This window comes from Ursus arctos, unplaced genomic scaffold, assembly GCF_023065955.2.
Source record: "Ursus arctos isolate Adak ecotype North America unplaced genomic scaffold, UrsArc2.0 scaffold_34, whole genome shotgun sequence".
Taxonomy (NCBI): domain Eukaryota; kingdom Metazoa; phylum Chordata; class Mammalia; order Carnivora; family Ursidae; genus Ursus; species Ursus arctos.
In genome coordinates, this window is record NW_026623030.1 from 14,965,312 (window position 1) to 14,982,005 (window position 16,694).

A 16,694-nucleotide genomic window follows, 5' to 3' on the forward strand; every position below is an offset into this window, starting at 1 on the left:
CTGTTGTGGACGGTGTGGCAATTAAATGGGACGACTTGCTTGTTCGGATTTATATAGAGTTGAGTTTCCAGGACAAAGGGCCTGCAGTTATTACGGTGATAGATTTAAGAGCTTTATGGAAACGGAAGCAAGTCTGATTGCTCTAGAGATCCCGGATTTCCTCCTTGTGGGCCAGGTAGGCATTCAAACTGCAAAGAACCCAGGCCAGTGGCTTGTCAATGGACACTTTGTGAGGGAGACCTTGGGGCCATCTTTCTTGGTGCAGTGGGGCTCACTCTGGGGACAGTCCAAGAGAAGGAGAAACACGGACGCTCGGCCACCTCCAGATACTTCTACACGGCTCATCGTGGCACATGTCGGGTGGCTCGAGCTTCCTGGAGGTTCAGGGACTGGGTCTGCAAAGCCAGAGCCCAGCGTGCACACCCCTAGTGCCCCAGACCCACGTGCAGTATCTGTAGTTCGCTGTCGCGGAGGGGGGCTCCCTGGCCATCCGCAGTCACCCAGGCCCACCCAGCACGTAGCCTCGCCCACAGACCCGCGCTGGCCATCATTAGTAGGGGAGGGAAAGAGACTTGCTCAAGGCCACAAAGTCAATGGGTGGCAGATGGGGACCCAGATCCTTTACTTCCCATCCAAGAGGCTCTTCTCTTCCCCCTGTACTCACAGGTCCACACGGAGCATTTAAAGGAATCAGCCAACCTTAACAGTATCTGGGAACTGAGCTAGAAACTTGAAGGCCTAGACATGAGAAGTATGCTGTGTCAGGCCCTCCTGCGGCCTGGGACTCCAGGATCCCTTTGCTGGAGTTGGGGCTGAGAGGGGCACACAGCTGCCCTCCCAGATTTCCAGGTATTAAGACCACTTGGGGCGCCTGGGTGGCACAGTCGGTAAGCGTCTGCCTTCGGCTCAGGGCGTGATCCCAGCGTTCTGGGATCGAGCCCCACATCAGGCTCCTCCGCTATGAGCCTGCTTCTTCCTCTCCCACTCCCCCTGCTTGTGTTCCCTCTCTCGCTGGCTGTCTGTCAAATAAATAAATAAAATCTTAAAAAAAAAAAAAAAAAGAACACGAATTTAAAAAAAAAAAAAAAAAAAGACCACAGTCACCTGCTTCCCACTAGCTGAATGGCCTTGGGTGTCTCTTCCCTTCCCTGGGTCTATATGCCCCCATCTCAGAATTCTCCCAGCTCACAAAGTTACAAGGTCTCTGGAGGTGCTACCCTCTTCCTGACCCCCTGGAGGCAAGCAAGCCTCACGCATCGCCTGAGCCACGGTGATTCAGCCAAGTGCGCGAACGTCTCGCCTCATCACTCTTGGCCAATGCCCAGGACCCTGGCTGGGCTTTTTAGCTCAGAGGTCAGCAATTTTTTTCTGTAAAGGATCTGATAGTAAATATTGTAGGCTGCGCAGGCCATACGGACCCTGTCGCAACCACTGAACGCTGCAGTTACAACTGGAAAGCAGTCCTAGACAGTGCATACATGAATGGCTTTGCCTGTGTCCCAATAAAACTTTATTTATAAAAGCGGGCAGCGGACGGGACTCGGCCTGTGGGCCGCAGTTTACCAAGCCCTGTTCTAAGTCATTCCAAGCGGGGTCCAACACCTCCTCTGGGACTAAGGTAATTAACTTTTCCTGGTTTGCGTGGGACTTTCCTGGTCTTCGCACTAAACCCTGCGTCCTCAAAAACCTCACAGTGTCAGACAAAACAGGATGGTTAGCACCCTAATCTGGGATCCCATGAGCCCCGCTTTCTCCCATCTCGGCTTTGCTCTGGCTAGGACATTCCACTGTCTCCTCCGGAAGGAGGGGGAGAAAGAAGAGGAGGAAGAAGGGGCTCCTGTTTCCTGTGGCTTCCTGTGTGCCAGGCACCGTGTGAAGACCGTGGTCAACATGACCTCCTATGATCGTCCAACATCCAGGACGGTAGGGTTGAAGCAGCCGCTGGAAAGGGGTCAAGACTGGACCGGATCCCAGTCTAATCTGCCTCCTTCATCCTCTCTAAACCGTAAACTCCTGAGGACAGAACGGGGGTCTCTCACACAGGTACCTTCAGCCCCCTGCACAGTATGAGAACTAGAAGGTTCTGAGCAAATACCCATTATCAGGAATCACTGCTGTTGAATGAGTACGTCCATGAATGAATGAGCGAATCAACCCTCGATCTAGACAGACATCTCCCACTTCTAGGACATGATTCATTCCTCCAGGCGAGGTAAGCAGAAAACGCCAAATAGATGCTATGCCGTCAGTTCTGTCAAAACATGCCTACGGCATTGGGGAGGCAATAGGACGTCATAGTTGAAAACATGGTCTCTGCCATTGGGTGACTCCCGCACAGAGTGCACTGGGTGCCCGCTGAAGACGGGCACTGAGTGCCAACCCAAAATGCCTCTTCTGGGCTGTGTGATGGGACCAGCCAGCTCACCGCTCTGAGCGTGACAGATTACAACGGAAGGCAGCAACAGAAACTACTACCTCAGAGGGCATTAGGCATGGAGTTTGGCAAGCCCCCCAAAAACAGTGACACATTATCATCATCATCATCACTGCTGATGTTGGGATGAACAGCAAGCAAAGTAGGGCCGGGCGATATCCATGCTGAGAAGTACAGGTGTTCATTATGCAGCTCTGAACGAGCCCCCGGGCCAAACGGGAGGAAACAAACACTTCTGGAAACTGCATCTGCTAGCTAGAAGCACAATGGTGCGTAACAAACGACCAGAGAACCTCGGGAACGTACAATAGGAGCATTTCTCTCGCTCACCTGTTTGCAGCCAGCAGGGGCCGGGCTGAGCGAGGCTCTTTATTGAGGTTCGGGCTCAGGGTGGTTGGACACATGTTCATTCTGGGGCCAGGCTGAGGGGACGCAGGGAGGAGGGAGGAATGGGGGCCAGAGATGCCTCCACCCCCATAGCCAAACACCAGCCACACCTTGGAAAGGGGGCCCACACCGGCCCTGCCTTCCTCACCAGGTTCCTCTTTGGCCCGTCGGCCTCATCAGCATTTGGTCAAAATCTAGAACCACCCCGAGTGCTAACGCTTGCAGTCCTCGGGGACCCCGTCCCCATGGACCCCGTCCCCATCTTCCCAACATCTGGACCTGCTCCGGGGAGCCATTAATCTTGGGCAATTTCTTTCCTCACTTGATTTGTTTATTTAAGGAAAACAAGTTGCTCCCAATTAGAGGCACTGCTGTCAAGATGTTCAGGCGTCCTAGGTTGCCTATTTTCAGACCTTCTGCCTAAAATTATACCTGCGCTCTTAACATCTGTGAGCTTGTTCAGCAACTGTCCTGAGTGCAGGCTTTTGGCGAGAGAGGTGTGAGGTGCTGTGGGGGCCGAGGGAGCCGGGGGCAGGGGGTCCCCGGGCTTCAGAGCAAAGGCACTTGGAGAAATGCTCATGCAACATCCCGACGACCTGCTCGGGCGGCACAGATCATCGAGTCAACACTCGGCGAGCGCACAGCGTGAACGCGGTCCTGACCCGAGGAGCGGGGCCAAGAGTGGTTTTAAAGGTTCAGAGATGTTTCTGTTGGGGAGCTCTCAGCCTCCATTCCCCCACCATGCTCTTACACGTCTGCGGACACTCAGATACACCCGCAGAGATGGACGCGCTCAGAAATACACACACACGCGCGCACACACGACACGCACAGAAGTCACACCACCCCACAGACGGGAGAACATACCGTAGACACCCACACACACACTCAAAAACTCACACCCAGGAGACCTGCACAAAAGTTACACTGCAACCCCCACAAACACAAAGACACACGCACATGGAGACACACTCCAGTGTGCATGGCAACCGACACACCGGATACCGATACCCAGAAACACGTACAAAGAGAGCCAATCAAGTGTGCAATGCTTCACGCAGGCACACGCAGAGACACAGGTACCTACACGGAGATGCACAGGAAGTTCACCCCGCCACACACACGGGTGCACACCCCCAGAAACACACAGCAACACTCGCAGAGCCGACAAACAGGTACGCACGCAGACGCAGAGACAAGCAGGTGGGCCGTGCTGCGCACGCAGGGGCACAGAGACGCAAAGGTGCACCGAAAAACACGTAGGCTGGAAGCACATAGCACAAGTGCACGCTCACGGCGTGACACACGCGTGCAGGCGCTCACCCACGCCCGCAGACCCGTGCGGAAGGCACACACAGCCGCGATCGCGGGCGCCCGGACGGGCCTACCCAGCCTCTCGAACACAGGCTGTGCCGGGCAGAGCCCCCCCAGACACAGGGGGGCCCCCCAGCCACACACACACGTCTAACTCACATACACCCAACCACTGAACACCCGCAGCGCGGGACATACCCACACTTGCTCTGACTCGCGCAGACACGCACGCACACACTCAGAAACCCAGTCTCACCAGTGCACGCCCTGATCGGCACTCTTCACCTGTGTGCGCACGCGCGGGGTGTAAGGTTTTCACGGAAGTCAGACTCCGACGAACACACATGCACGGACCTGCGCGAGAATGCGCTCGTTGACACACGTGCCCTTGCACACGCCCACACCCTACTCCATCAACAGAGCAAACCGCTCATCTTCTGAGTCCTAGCAGTCAGGCCCGCAGAGCCAGCCAGCACCTGGCCGCACGGCTTCTGCCCCAGGACCCGCTGCAAGCCCGGTAACTCCCGCCGCCTCTACCAAGATGAGGTCGGCCTTCCCCACCAGCGGGTTCAGCATGGACCCGGGGGAACCCTGGTTTGGGGAAGGACACAGAGGTCCCAAGCCTCAGAACCACTCAGAAAGAAATAAGACTGACCAACAATCTGGGCAACCCTTCTCCCTTCCCCCAAACACACACACACACACACACACACACACACACACACACGGGCACGGGCACTTGTGTGTGCACAGACAGCACTTTCCCTAGCACTGCTGTTCCCTACAGGAACAGCAGCTCTGCCTGTTTCAACAGCCTCAGCAGCCTGGGGGCCTGACACCCGGACGCACTGAACTTCTCGGCCCTGGATCCCCACACAGCCGCAAAGTTGAAGCCATGGAGACAGCTTACCTCCACCTTCTGTTGTCATGGCGACGCAGCAGCTGGGCTCATCCAGCCTCCCTGACCGCCCTGAGCTGCTCTCCAGGAGCTGCTGGTCCAGCAGAGCTTTTATTGAGGAAGCAGCAAGGGGGTGGGGACTACAGGTGTCAGCGGATTGGAGAGAACAAGGGCCCCGCCCCCCAGCCAGGATCACCTGGTGCTCAGGTGGGCCCGGGAGAGTCTCCCCGGAGAAAACAGCTCCCGCATGCTCACACGCAAGCCCCGCTCCTGCCTACCCTCATCTGCGGAGACCCAGTCTTCACCAGGCGCTACAGTAAGCACTTTCCAAGCACCACCTCAGTCCCCACCCCCAACACTCTTCCTAACAGGAGCTGTGAACTCCCCATCTTACAGAGGCCCACTGAGGTTTGCAGGGTGAAATGACTGGTCCAACTCAGATGCATGGAGTCCCACGCCTCTTAAATGCTATATTACAGGATTTTGAAAATCTCATCTGTGACGATCACTCAGGGCTGAAGAGTATCTGAACTGGGACCTCTGAAGACACAGGAGATCTCTTCATTTTGCAGAAGGAGCAACTGGAGCCCAGAGAGGTTTAGGGATGTGCCCAAAGTCACACAGCACAGGGAGAGCAATCTTGAAGCTCAGTCTTCTGACCCAGAGATGAGGTTTCCCCAGGACATCAAGTGCCAGCCTCTGACCTCAGGTCTCAGCAGTCTAGGGAAGCAGCTCCTAGCACGGCCCCAGGTCAGAATCCTAAGCAAGGGCAGACTGTCCTGAGATGCCTACCTCATACCTCAAGAACCGTCCCAGAAGCACACAGGCAGGTGCCCAGCCCCAGCAGGACCCGCCCACTATTTCCAACCTCCAAGTCACGGTCAGAGGCATTTCCACTGCCTGCCTCACTGACCAACCAGTCCATCGAGATGACCCCAACCCTAGGCTGTATCCCCCGTGAGAAGGCACGATGCCATCTAGGAGGCTGGGACCACAGCGGTGGCTCCGAAACGATCCTCAGAGACCAGGTGGTCTCTCTGGAGCATGCTTTTCATTAGGAGGGTGGAGAATCTGGCCCAACTCGGGCACTGTGTGCTGGGCTCTGCAGAGCCTCTAGGGACCTGGAGTGTGTGGGAACTACCCAGAGAGACAGAGAGAGCTGTAGATGAGGACGCCAAGAGCTCTATCCAGCTGTCCATTCCAGCCCCTTTTCCGCACAAAGTTGGTCCCTCCCCAGGCTCTGAATGGTCTCATTAAGCGGCCCAGGTAACTTCCCCCCCAATCCTTCGCTCATCTCAGGAGCCGCAGGTAATGGGAGGTGATCCCCGTCTCTGCCAAGGAGGGGAGCAAGCTCCTGCGATGCCACTTGGGGCTGCAGGAAGAGCTTGGATAGAGGCGGTCTGAGTGGCACCCCCCCCCCAGTTCTCTCTCCCCCTCCTGACGCTGACACACACACACACACCCGCGGGAATGGACATAAGCAAGCCTGCAAAGCACTCCGCACAAAGCCCATCCCCTGGGCAGCCCTGGAAGCGCCTCCAGATGTCAGGAAACCGCATGCATAGCAGTATCAGGCCAACAAGCACCTCCTACAGCCAACTTGAAAATATGACCGGCTCCTTCTCCCCAGGACTCTGAACCGGCCCAGTAAGGGGGAAGGCGTGAATTAAATGAAAGGGGCCCACCTTCCTCCCCCTGGCCCAGCTCAGCCTCAGAAGCCTCGAGCGCCTGCCTTTGGGGACCCAGCGGGATGCCCGCAGGAAGGACGCCTGGATGAGCCGGAACGTCCCACCCTCTGCCAGAGGAGAGAAAGTTTGTCATTTACCCGGCGCTGGGCTGTCACCACTCCGGGTCCCTTCCTCACCTGGCTCCGGGCGCTGAGCCCCCAGCCTGCGGGGAAGCGGCTGGACCTGGAAGCCCCGATTGGGGGCAGGAATCGTTTGGCTGCAGCTCGGCCGCCCCGCTCCCCGCTGGAGCCCTTCCCCACCCGGCCCGGGCGCCTCGGCCCTTACCTGAGGGGTCTCGGCCACTTGCAAACTCTGCCAGCGGAGCCCGGCAGGCGCCGGGGTCTCTCTCGGCGACTCGCGCGTCCCGCTCGGCGCGCCCGCTCGGTGGGCGCCTTCCCAGCTGCCAGCCGCTGCAGTGGCATCCAGCGAAGCCCAGTCCGGATTTCCTTTCTCGCCACCAAGCCTGCTCCGGCCGGGCCCGGGGGCCAGCTCTCCGGGGCTGGTGCAGGGGGCACCCTGCGCGCCGCCCCGCAAAGTGCAAGAGTGTGCGTCCTGGATTGCAGCAGCGGCTACAGCGGCGGCCGGGGACGAGGAGGCGGTGGCGACGCCAGCCGGCGAGCCGGGGAGGCGGGCGGCGGCGCGAAGTGGAAGCCGGGCTCCCGCGAGCCTGGCGCCCGGGCGGGCTGGCGGGCGGGCGGCACTGCGGGTGCCCCGCGCCGCGACGAGGCCCCGCGCGGCCACCCGGCCCGGGAATGGCGAGGCCAGGGGCACGCCGGGCGCGGGCGGCGGCTGGGCGCCGGGCTCCGGCCGCCTCGCCTCGCGCTCGCCGCCTCGCGCGCTGCCTCGCTCGCTGCCTGGACTTCCCGTCTCCGGCCCGAGCTCCCCGCGCCGCCGCTGCCGCCGCCGCCGCCAGCAGCGCGCCTCGACCGGGCGCGCTCCTCGCGCGGAACCACAGCACTGCCTCCGCTTAACTCCTTGCGTGCCACCTGGCCCTCGCGCAGCCGCCCGCGGAGCCTCTCGGTCTCTCTTTGCTCGTCTCTAAAATGGGCTGACAGACCCGCGTCCGGGGGTGCTTTGGAGAATTAACGGAGCCGACTGATTATGCGAAGTGCCATGCTGCTGGCATTGAGGAAGCACTCAATGAATGGCAGACGATTTGGTGCGGCTGCTGTGCTGTGTTAGCACGTTAACCTGGCAAAGAGTAAACAGCCCCTAAAGGGCAGTCTGGGTTGTTGATGTTTAGTTTGTTCTTTCTAACAGGAAGTAGGTTTAAGCTGTGTGATCCTTGGCTGGTCACTTACCCTCTCTGAGCCTGTTGCAGAAGATTACCTCTGAGCTCTGTGACCTTGGGGCTCAGCACCCCTCTAAACCTCTCTAGCCTCATCTGTAGAGTGGGGAGGATAGATATTGCCCACCTTCAAAGGATCTCCAGCAAACCTCTGGGAAGGGAGCTGCTCCCACGAGAACCACCATTGAGCCAGTCTCCTAAATGCCAGGCACCTGGCCAACGTAGTGTCAAATACATCATCTCATTAAGTCATAAAAACAACCCTAGAAGGCAGCTAGTTCCAATTCCATTTTTCAGATGAGAGATTTGGGGCCCCAGGGGGTTACGTTCACCCAAGTTAGCACAGCTAGAAAGTATTAGAGCTGGACCCTGGACCTTCTGACTCCAAAACCAGTATCCGTTAAGCTTGGGACTGAAGGAGAAGCTCTAATGTGGCCTAATCTTTGTTGGGACTAGCAACGAGATTTTGCATCTGCATTTCTTTAATTAGAACACATTGTTTTTCCAACTATAAAATTAATTATTGTCTAATGTAGGTATTTCAGAAAATACTAAAACATATGAAGGAAAACAGATCAAATCTATTCCCTCCACCCAGAGGTAATGATTATTAAGGTCTTGATGTAGTTCCCCCAATCTTTTCTCCATACCTACATGTAAAGGCGGTTAGCACAAAAGGAATCATCCCATGGACGCCATTCTGTAGCAGGAGATAGGGAGGGTTTGGCAAATGCAACTCATGAATCCCTTGCTAAGGCTGGACCCCCAGCTTCCCCACCCCCAACAATCCCAGATGCAGTTACCCTACTGGTCCAATAGAAAGCCTACCGGGTTGGGGATTTGTGCATCTCAGCCAGTAACCGTTGGACTAACCCTGCTCTGATGCTTTCCCTTCTCTCACTGTTCCTGTGTCTCCCTCTTAGAAGATCAAATCATTCCTTTGCCTGGGGTACAGAGACTACTGATGTCATACCCACCTTCCAGCCTGCCCAACCCCACCAGGAACAAAGCATTCCCAGAGTGCCAGCCCCAGAGGGACAGAGGCAGTACCGGGGCTTAAAGGTGCAAGCAATCTAGGTTCAAATCTGGGCTCTGTCTCGAGCAGCTGTCACCTCTCTGAGCCTCAGTTTCACGTCTATAACACCGGGCATAAAGAACACCAACCCTCTGGAGTCGTGTGGATTACATGAGATACAGACCAGTAAATACTCAATTGATAGCAGCTGTTGCTTTTTATTAGTGAGGAGAGGTGATCTGAATAATACTGATTGCCAGCAACTGTTGAGTCCTCACTAAGTGCCAGGCACAATTCCCATTAATCCTTAACAACAACTTCAGGCGATCGGTATTAGGACTTAGTCCATTTAAAGATGGGGAAACTGAGGCTCAGAGAGTTGAAATCCTCTGTCCAAGGGTACACAGCAAGCTCACGGCAGAGTTTGGGGTAGATCCCAGTTCTTCTGGCCCCTGCGGCCCAGCCACCGGCACAATTCCAAATGGCAGACTCGGGACCTTTCCCATGTCCTCCTCGTCCCTCCCCAGCTCGGAACCCTCTTGCTCTGTCTGGGTGACAAACCTCATCTTGGGAGAGATCTAGGGACTGATACGAGGTCAAGGAGCCCACTGCAAGGTGGTGGGGGTCTGAGGACAGTGCTACCGATCTCCAGCTGCCCCCAGTCCACCTGTACCACAGCCCACTTCTCCCTGCCATTCCCTAACCCCCCTCAGGAATAGGCATGGGGCTCACAGAGACATGGAAAGAGCCCCAGGCTTGGAATCAAGCAGGTGAAGTTCAAGTGCTAGACAAGTGTCCTGGGTTGGTCACTCGCCCTTTCGAGTCGGCTTCATCATCCACAAAAGGACTAATAATGTCTTCCCTGCCTACTTCCTGGGGTTGTTGGGAAAGTTATGGGTTGGAAAACACCTTGAGAGTAGAATGATCTGTAAATACACAACTCTGATGTCAGGGTCGTCCCAGGCATCATCACACAAGCACGTAAGGACAGAACATCGTGGTACTTTGTAGCAGTGAAAACTGGGGGCCCGGGAGACAGGGCTGTTTTCCCCCATATGATGTCCACCATGTGGGTGGGAGGGGGGCTGGTTCTGCTTCTTCCTCCCTAGCCTAATTCTTGGGGTTGCCAGGGCGCCCTCTAAACACTGTGTAGCCTCCCTGCTGGCCTTTGAAACCAAGAGATTGGGATTCGCTATAAAAAGTAAGTAGCAAAGTGTAGGATTTTTGTCTAAACCCCACACGCCGTCACTTTGGGCAGAAAGGGACACGGTCCACTTCCTCTAGACCCAACCATCGGACAAACTCTAACTTTTGCTAAGGACTAGCTCTGCGCACTCCCTGGCCGGGCCATCACTTGTGTATCAGGTTTCCGAGAAGAGCCTCTTCCTCTCTCTGCGCCCTCTATTTCAGCTCAGAATCTTACCGTGTCTGGGCCCAAGTCGGCTGCAGGACTCACAGAGGAGACCGAAGAAACAAAGCAATCTTTGAAATAAATTATAAAGACGAAAACAGTGATGTAAGAGAGTTTCTGTGCATAAGATCAGCTAACACCTCCAAGCTGGGTCTGCAGAACAAGTCTAACCAATACGTCACTGTCTTTGAACCACAGCGTCTAAAAATAGGATTTGCTCTAATTTCCTGAGTAGCTGGTGTAAATGGAGAGAGTGTTAGAGTAGTGAGCGAGCTGTGTCGGGTGGTAACTAACTCCCCTTTGATGGTATTTTTCTTTTTCTTTTTACGATTTTATTTATTTATTTACTTATTTATTTATATTTGACAGAGAGCGTGAGCACAAGCAGGGGGAGAATCCGTGGGAGAAGCAGGCTCCCCGCCAAGCAGGAAGCCCCAATTCCTGAGCAGGGACTCTGAGATCATGACCTGTGCCAAAGGCAGATGCTTCACCGACTGAGCCACCCAGGCGTCCTTGATGGTATTTTTCTAAAGTGGAAAGGAGGGGACTTGCCTCTAGCAATGTCAGGCAAATGCTAGAGGCCTAAAAAGAAGGATGCTGGAGTCAGCCAGAGCTGGGGATGGAGGCTCTGCCACCTCCTTGCTGGGCGGCCTTGGGTAAATTAATTAACCTCTCTGGGCCTCATCTTTGAAAAGCTGGAGAAGAGTAGTTCCAACCTAATGAGGATTTTGTATGTATTAAATGACGGGCATATACAGACTGGGTGTCACAGTGTCACCGGTACGTGTGTTACACACATGAGCCATGACCTATTATTATAACGATGCCCCACGGAGAGGACAAATCCAAGGCAAAATATGGATGCCACTCATTCAGGGCTCCGACGGAATTCTGGAATTCACGCACGTGTGGGTTTCCCAGGATCCGATTTTTTTTCAGGCACTGAACAACTGACTCATACATTGCTGTCAATGTGCTGTCAATGTAAGGTTGAGAAAAGGGGACCGCAAAGGTCACTGTGACTTTGTGCTGGGCGCACATACACAGTGGAGGAGGTCCTTTCATTGCCAGGAGTTTGGGCACGATGCCCAGGATGGGCTGGCCACTCCCTCTGCAAACTTGCATTTCTGTTTGCGGCATGGCATCTCTCTCTGCTCCCTGGCCCCTCCATTCAGGGCCCTCCTGCGAGTTCCCCGCATCCTGCTGTCCCGTGTGATAGGGGCTGGTCTGCCATGTAGACTCCCAGAGTCCAAGAGCTGTGTCTTTCGGCCATTCCTCTGTCCCCGGCACTCAACACAGTGGTCGGCACATAGTAGGCTGTCTTTGTCCATTTGGGCTTCTGTAACAAAAGTACTGAAGACTGGGTGGCTTATAAACAACGGAAATTTATTTCTCACGGTTCTGGGGGCCGGGAAGTCCAAGACCAAGGTGCCAACAGATTCAGCGTCTGGTGAGAGCCCACTTCCTGGTTCGCAGACAGCCGTTTTCTTGCTGTGTCCTCACAGGGTGGAAGGGGCTGAGGGATTTCTCTGCGGGTCTCTTTTGTAAGGGCAAGAATTCCATTCATAAGGCCTCCCCCCGTGTAACCTACTCACCTTCCGAAGGCCTCACCTCCTCCTACAATCATATTAGGGATTGGGTTTTAATGTATGAATTCTGGAGGGACACATTCAGTCTATAGGGTAGGTGCTCTGAAAAAAATTAATGAATTCATAAAACTGTCCAGTATTACCGCGGATATAGACCGATGAAAAGAAAAATCTGGTATGATCAGGAGAGTCCGCCAATTAAAAATTCAGTAAAAGAGGCAAAAGGTACATAAAAGTAGAAGAATGTATACTGCAGGACCTTTTAATGGCAGAACGCCGGAAGGAGCTCAATGCCCAGCAACAGGAGAACAGAGGGATCAATTCCGGTATATTCTTAAAGGGAAGGTAGTGAAAATTAATGAACTAGAACTCTATGTATCAGATCGGATAAATCTCAAAGATTATAGCATTGGGTAAAAAAAAAAAAAAAGCTAGCTGTGAAATAAATAAGCTAGTTGGAAAAGGACACATACATGGTAATACCAGTTAATAAAGCTCAAAACTACGAAAGACAATTCAGTATATTTTTATGAGCACACGCATGTGGAGTGAAAGCATAGAAATGGCGAACACCAAGTTCAGGAGAGAGGTTATCGCTGTGGGGGGAGGGTGGGGGGTGGCAGAGTCCCAGAGAGCTTTAATTGTGTTTTTAGTGTTCTATTTCTTTTTTTTTTTTTTTTTTTAAGATTTTATTTTATTCGACAGAGACAGAGACAGCCAGCGAGAGACGGAACACAAGCAGGGGGAGTGGGAGAGGAAGAAGCAGGCTCCTAGCAGAGGAGCCCGATGTGGGGCTCGATCCTGTAACGCCGGGATCACGCCCTGAGCCGAAGGCAGACGCTTAACCGCTGTGCCACCCAGGCGCCCCTAGTGTTCTATTTCTGATGCAGTTTGGTGAATACATAGAAATGTTATTGTTTTCCAAATTTTTTTTGTATGCCTGAAATATTTTACTAAAGGAAAAAAAAAACCAAAACTGAGGTAGCAGTAGAGAGTGAAGGCCGAATTCCTACCCCCGTTGGGGTGTCTGCTGTGTGTCTTGAGTAAGGGATTTAATCTCTCTGAACCTCAATTTCCTCAACACTACAATAGGGATAATAAATCTGGGAAGAATTACAAGACATCCTGGATGTAAACTGTTAAAGCAATGGAAGCATTCAACAAACGGTGAGTACTCACATCAGTCGTCAACAGCAGTTAATTTCAAATTATTTGAGGATTGGAGACACCCGAGAAGATCTGCCATTTTTTTAAAGATTGTATTTAAAAGTAATCTCTACACCCAACGTGGGGTTTGAATTCACAATCCCGAGATCGAGAGTCACATGCTGTATTGACTGAGCCAGCCAGGCACCCCCAAGATCAGCCATTTCTAACCTGTCTTCACAGATGAAACCCCGAAGATTAGAGAGGTTGGGTAAGTTGTCCCGAGGTCCTGGGGTGCGTGGGAGGCAGCCCTGAGTAGGGGAGGTGTGTGGAGGACCCCTTCTGGGTAAAGCGCTTGGCGGGGCCTCTGCTCCAAAGCGCTTCCCACAAAACCTCACTTCCTTCTAGGGAACCAGCGATGGTCATAGGGGGGACCTGCTAAGACAGGGACACAGGTCCCAGAGGCAGTGGGACAGGTCCTAATGTGGCTTCACCCCTTCCTTTCCTAATCCCAAGGCATATTAACATCACCACGAAAGAGACCGGGAAGAATAGTGTGATAAGGGCATCGCTTTCTATTTTGTATTTTTTAAGTAGTAAAAAATCTTTTTTTTTTTTTTAAAGATTTTATTTATTTATTTGGCAGAGATAGACAGCCAGCGAGGGAGGGAACACAAGCAGGGGGAGTGGGAGAGGAAGAAGCAGGCTCATAGCAGAGGAGCCTGACATGGGGCTCGATCCCATAACGCCAGGATCACGCCCTGAGCCGAAGGCAGACGCTTAACCGCTGTGCCACCCAGGCGCCCAAGTAGTAAAAAATCTGATGCCTGACACACAGAGGCATAGATCTTCACAAAAATACACAAACTTGAATGCACTCTTTCTTCATAGCCCCAAACTGGAGACAACTCAAATGTCCATCAGTGGAAGAATGGACAGCGTTGCACTCGTTCAACAGAATACTACCCAGCAACGAGAACGAAGACCATACTGCCATCACGGCCACACAGGTGAACGGCACAGTGTGAACGGAACAAACCAGACCCGAAGTTGCTCTCTGTGGTATCTGCATCAAGTTCAACACTGCCAAACTAACCAGGACGCTAGAAGTCAGAGTAGTGGGCATGCTGCAGTGAGAGGTTGCAAGTGGGCTGGGGGGGCATCCGGGCACTGACAGGGTCCCATTTGTTGGTCTGGGTCCTGGTTCCAAGGGTGCATTCTTTGTGAAAATGCATGAGCTGTACACACTTACTGCTTGTACACTTACGGTCATGCATTACACTTCAATTAAAACGTCGTTTAATGTAGGGGCGCCTGGGTGGCACAGTGGTTAAGCGTCTGCCTTCGGCTCGGGGCGTGATCCTGGCGTTCTGGGATGGAGCCCCACATCAGGCTCCTCCGCTATGAGCCTGCTTCTTCCTCTCCCACTCCCCCTGCTTGTGTTCCCTCTCTCGCTGGCTGTCTCTATCTCTGTCAAATAAATAAATAAAATCTTTAAAAAAAAAATGTTGTTTAATGTAAAAAATTTGCCAATTGCAGTATTTTAACCTTTATTAGGTACCGATGCTTATGCACCATCACGGATGGAGTCATATAATATAGAGGGCAATTGTGGGCCTCTAAATTAGCAACCTCTCCTAAGCCTTGACCTTGAACGTACCCGCTGGAACCAGCTTTCATTTCAGGCTCACTGAAAGGGGGGATTGTCTACCGAGGACCCAGCCAGGTGGAGACAAGGGCCATTACTCATGACATCTGATCCAGGGAGACAGGCAAATTATCTGATTTGGCAGTTTCCTTGGATCGGATGACCTAGATGATGGTTCAAACGGCCATGGCGACACCACACATCCCAGCCAAAATACCTACGAGGTGGACCCTTCTCCTGGAGCCATATTTGTGGGCAGAGCGGAGAGAGAGGCCTGTGCCACCGCCGGGACTCGCTCTGCAAGAGGAGCTGAAGGAGCTCTCCGAGAGTCAGCAGAGGCCCCAGAAAGGTAAGGTGGATCTGGCCCCCGCAGCGCTCCAGGCAGGTCTCCTCTAAGAACCCAGCTCTGAGCCTTTGGGCGAAGAGGATCTCATTTAATCTAGCAGCCCTAGGAAGGAAGTAACATCGTGACTCCCATTTTCAGGGAAAGAAATAGGCACGGAGGGGTTAAACGAGTCTCCCAAGACTGAACACCAGGGGCGCTGTTCCCCATTTCTTACCCAAGTTACTCACACATCTGGCATCACCCTAAACGTGAGCGTCCACTTCCAAAGGACGCTCCAGGAGTTCAGCTCCTCCGCCAGGCAGGCACGCAGGTGGAATTAGAAGCGCGTGGGTCTGATGGTGGAAATCGCCTCAGAGGTGGAAGATTGGACAGGAAGAGCCTTCAGACCGGATGCGGGTCTGCCCCCTGGGAAAGGCCAGGGGAAGGAAGGTCTGTGCAGGGAGATCCTCAGGCCACAGCTCAGCTGAGAGACACGAATATCGTCGTCCTGAGTGTCCCTTGACTTCCATGGAAAAAATCAGAGTCAACCTGCATTGACACACCTCTCACAGACGGGAGCAGTGCCAAGCAGAGACTCTTGTTTTCTTAAAGATGATTGATTTATTTATGAGAGAGAGAGAGAGAGAGTAAGCAGGAGGAGAGGCAGAGGGAGAGGGAGAAGCAGAGTCCCCACTGGGCAGAGAGCCCCATGCGGGACTCAATCCCAGGGTGCTGGGATCATGACCTGAGCAGAAGGCAGACTCTTTTTTTTTTTTTTTTTTTTTTTAAGGTTTTATTTATTTGACAGAGAGAGGCAGCGAGAGAGGGAACACAAGCAGGGGGAATGGGAGAGGGAGAAGCAGGCTTCCCGTGAGCAGGGACCCCGACGCGGGGCTCGATCCCAGAATGCTGGGATCATGACCTGAGCCGAAGGCAGACGCTTAACGACTGAGCCAGCCAGGCGCCCAGAGGAGAGACTATCTTATAACAACATTTGCTATGTATCCGGTTATCTGTGCCCCAAGCCTACCGTGGAGCCAGAAGCCCTATCTTATGTGTCTGTGTGTTGCTGGCACCGAGCAAGGAGCTTATGTGTCATAGGGACTCAATAAATGCACATTTCTGATCCCAGCTGGAGGCATAGCCGTGTGACCATGTGCCACATGCATTAGCTGATCTAATCGCTGACGTGGGAAACAAAGGCAGGAGAAAAATGATTAAATTTCCTTACTACCTACAGCCCATTGACAAGTCCGTGAAACCGGGACTTCTTCTAGGAACTCAACTGCAAAAGGCAATCCTAGCCCAACTCCCCCCACCCAGGATCCCGTAAGTCTACTTAAACATATAAAAACTCCTTTAGAAATTTCCTGTAGCTCTAAACTCCCCAAGATACTTATTGGCAACCAACCCCCAAGCATAGGACCCACTGATACACATCCGAAGGGTCTCATGACTCAGGTTTTATTAGACGGTAATGAATGACCTTTTCCCAACAATAGCCAGCCCCCT

The 16,694-nt window shown here is 53.5% G+C and overlaps 1 protein-coding gene across 2 annotated transcripts in view; it reads right to left on the bottom strand.

Annotated features, from left to right (window-relative positions):
- The window catches only part of WSCD2 (WSC domain containing 2), a 117,601-nt gene extending 106,985 nt beyond the window's left edge, over positions 1-10,616 (bottom strand). Inside the window, exon 1 of one of the 2 annotated variants that reach the window (XM_057306049.1) lies at positions 10,487-10,616. The gene's annotated coding sequence lies outside the window, so the exon portion shown is untranslated. Of the gene's footprint in view, positions 1-7,045; positions 7,423-10,486 lie in introns of those variants that run through there. The other variant, XM_026515035.4, reaches the window with a different exon arrangement.
- Positions 10,617-16,694: the final 6,078 nt, after the last annotated feature.